At 47.2% G+C, this 3,353-nt stretch overlaps 1 protein-coding gene across 30 annotated transcripts in view; it reads left to right on the plus strand.

The window, feature by feature from the left end:
* The window catches only part of FHOD3 (formin homology 2 domain containing 3), a 548,282-nt gene that overhangs the window by 439,760 nt on the left and 105,169 nt on the right, over nt 1-3,353 (plus strand). The window lies entirely within an intron of this gene.

A 3,353-nucleotide genomic window follows, 5' to 3' on the forward strand; every position in this document is an offset into this window, starting at 1 on the left:
TGGAAAGGAATTTTCTACTCCTCTTCTCCCTTCTTGCTCTGCCCTCCATCCTCGCCCCCACACCACCCATCTGCCTGGGCCTTCTTAGCTGGTGCAGGAGCAGGTGCTCTGCGTCTCCCGGTGGAATTCATTCCTTATGATACCAGAAAGATGATACTAGAATCCCAGTTCTTGTTCACAGGCAGTCGAAGAATGAACTCCATGAACACACAGGCAGCAAGCAAGCAAAGTCTTTGTTAAAGAAAAGCAAATAGCTCCCAGTGCTGCAGGGAGGTGGGGGAGGGGAAGAGCCCCCTTCTTTATTGTCCTATAGGGTTTTTATTCCTTAAAGATTGGGGGGGTACCAACATGAGGTCCAGAAAGATGTGGTTTTCTCCCCTTGGCCTTGCCCAGTTACCTATATCAGTCCTTGTCCAATAGAGGTTTTAGGGTTGGAAATGTCCCAGAAGTTTTATGGTTTCTTTGTCTTTTTCTTTCCTTAGATTAAGTCACCATTCCTCTCATTCCTTTTTTTTTCAGTTGAGGAGTGGGCTAGAGATTCACATTTCCTACAATAAACAAAGCCTGTGGGGAATGTGATTTGCTACAATAAACAAGGTCTGTGGAGGTGTTACTCCCTGGAGCCCTTAAGCCACAAAGGTTAATCAATATCCATGTTAAAGAATGTATCAGAGCCCCTGTTCCTACACTGACTACCTGGGTTAATATGTTGCTTCACTTACAGCCCACCTCTCTGTTTATACAGAGGTTTGGGGGGGTGGGGTACAGCCAAGTATTTTCCTTTGGTTAGGAACAGCCACTTTTCCTGGTTGGTTTGCTGTTGGTAAAGGTGGGAAGGAAGGTGATAGACTTTCATCCCTTTGGGGAAGTGGTTGGGAAGTTCCTGGTAAGCCAGGAAAAGCTAAGATTTCCAAGTAGAATGGAATTTGGAAATAGATGGGAAAACTCATGTGGATCACAGGTGGAAAGAGACATGGAAGAGGAGTCCATCTGCTCACTCTTCAGGATATAGCCAGATGTGCTTTTTGGGGCCCATGACCCTTAATACAGAGACTCAGAAAAGACAGCCAGAGGCACAGCAGAGGATTTTTGAGGTTTGTATCATCTAGTGTAACGAGATGAATGTCATCTTGCTATTTTGAGGTGTAATGGCCATCCACACACATTTAATTTTTATGTTTTTATTTTTCATTATTTATTTTATTTTATTGTGGCCTCCCCACAGCCTATGGAGCTCACCAGCCGGGAGTCAGATCTGAGCCGCAGACACAAACTAAGCTGCAGGTGCAGCAATGCCAGATCTTTAACCCACTGTGCCAGGCCAGGGATCAAGCCCACATCCCAGCACTCCCAAGATGCTGCTGATCCCACTGCGCCACAGCAGGAGCTCCTAATTTTTATCATTAAAATTTCACCTCACATCGTCTTTTTCCAGAATTTCAGGGAAACCGTTGTCTTGATGATGGTGCAGGTCCAGAGTTTGTTAGGTCTATTTCTTTTTAAAAGAAAAAAGTATTGTAAGAAAGTCTCTTTCTGATCTTGATTGACAGGAAAGTTATGAATCATCTTTTTTTAGGAGTTGTGAGGAGTGAGAGACAGGCTGGGAACCTATCGGGGTGGGGGCTCACAGTGGAGAGAGTCTGAGAGAGATGGTGGGACATGGAGGGGAGATGCCTTATGGAAAGCAGAGATTATGGGGACAGAGTGAAGAGGGAGGTTGGGACTGGAATAGGATTTGAGAATTTATGCATGAAAGTGATGGTAAAGCAGTAAAAGAGCACAGTCCGAAGACAGGGTAGAATTTAGACAGAGCCAGGTTTTGGTTTGATGTAAGAGAGAATTTCCAAGTAGGAGGGTGACAGGAAGAGGCATCAGTAAGTAGGTGTGGTTGAAAATCAAGCAGGGTTTTTGTCAGATCTTATGAAAAGCCTCGAATGTTTCTTGATGGCAGTACCAGCCCCACCACCAGCACCAGCCCCACCACCAGCAACCCTGGTAGGTATTGATCCTCATCCCAAAATTTGTTTCTGTCTCTCCCACTGAGCACCATGAAGATGGGGTTTTCTAGTGTTTTATTAAATCTCTAGTGCCTCCTGCAGTTCTTAGCACATGGCAGGCACTCAACAGAATGTTCAGTAAATAAAGGAAAGACGGATGAATAAAGATACGGGCAGAGATAGGATAACGAGAATGTTCCAGAAAGGGTAGAAAAAGTGAAAAGTCTTTGGGGAAAGGCTGGGGTCTGTGGATAGAAAACCCAGTGCTTTGTACCCAGGAGGCTATGTCAGAGTGTGAGGATTAGGCAGCTGGAGGTGTGATAGTCATCAGATGGACTGGTGGGCTCCTAGGGTCAAGTAGAGTCCCTCTCAAAGGGAAGGGGAAGATATAGGTCCAGCTTCCTCCCCAGTTCTGCCAGCAGGGGGTAGAGCTGGAGAAGTTGTTGTGCTGTGGTGCTCTCAATGCCTGGTGACCTGGCTCTCCCCGTGCACCCCTACCCAGCTGCCCTCGCCACTGTGGCCCATCTCAGAGGAATGCTAAAAGATTTAGGGGGTCTTGACCCCTGGGTCTCCTCACTCCTGCCATTTTTCCAAGATTTTCCTTTCTTTTCTTTTCTTTTTTTTTTTTTTGTCTTTTTAGGGCTGCACCTGTGGCATATGGAGATTCCCAGGCTAGGGGTTGAATCGGAGCTATAGCTGCCAGCCTACAGCACAGCCACCGCAACGTGGGATCCGAGCCATGTCTGCAACCCGCACCACAGCTCATGGCAATTTTCAGATTTTAGCTGTGGATTTATTATTTTAACCATTTTATAATTTAATAGTATTAAGTATATTTACGAATTTGTGAAGTGGGTCTCCACAACCGCTTATCTGTAGAACTGAACATTGCTACCCATTAAACAAGTCCCCTGCCATTTTTGTCTACCATATAAACCTCCTCAGAAAGATTCAAATAAAACCCTCGCCTCTGACCTATCCCCCCACCCCCATCTCACGGATCCTCCAGGGTGACATCCGTGAGACCGAGGGCTGCACAGGAATAGTCTTTGAGTCACATATACCCAGACTCTGAATGAGCCACCTCAGGGGTCCCCCAGAAAAGGGGGTGAACCTTTTGGCTGCCAGCTCTAACCTGCCAGCCTGGCTGCCCACAGGGAGGGGAATGGAGAGGCGAGGGCAGGGCTGGACTGGCTGAAATGAAGGTTATTGCTGAGTTGTCCTCCCGGCCTGAAGCCTTTCGTGCCAGGCTCCTTTACCCCTCTCTTCTGACCTTGTCAGCACGCTGCTTCCCTCCTCCAGCATCCTGACCTCCTGGACTTGTTCCGGTCCCCTCACATGCACGTCATTCCTTCT

The sequence above is a fragment of the Sus scrofa genome, chromosome 6 (assembly GCF_054392235.1).
Source record: "Sus scrofa isolate SSC_HxYL_T2T_F1_AM1 chromosome 6, Sscrofa_HxYL_maternal_Yorkshire_Landrace_v2.0, whole genome shotgun sequence".
NCBI classification, from domain to species: domain Eukaryota; kingdom Metazoa; phylum Chordata; class Mammalia; order Artiodactyla; family Suidae; genus Sus; species Sus scrofa.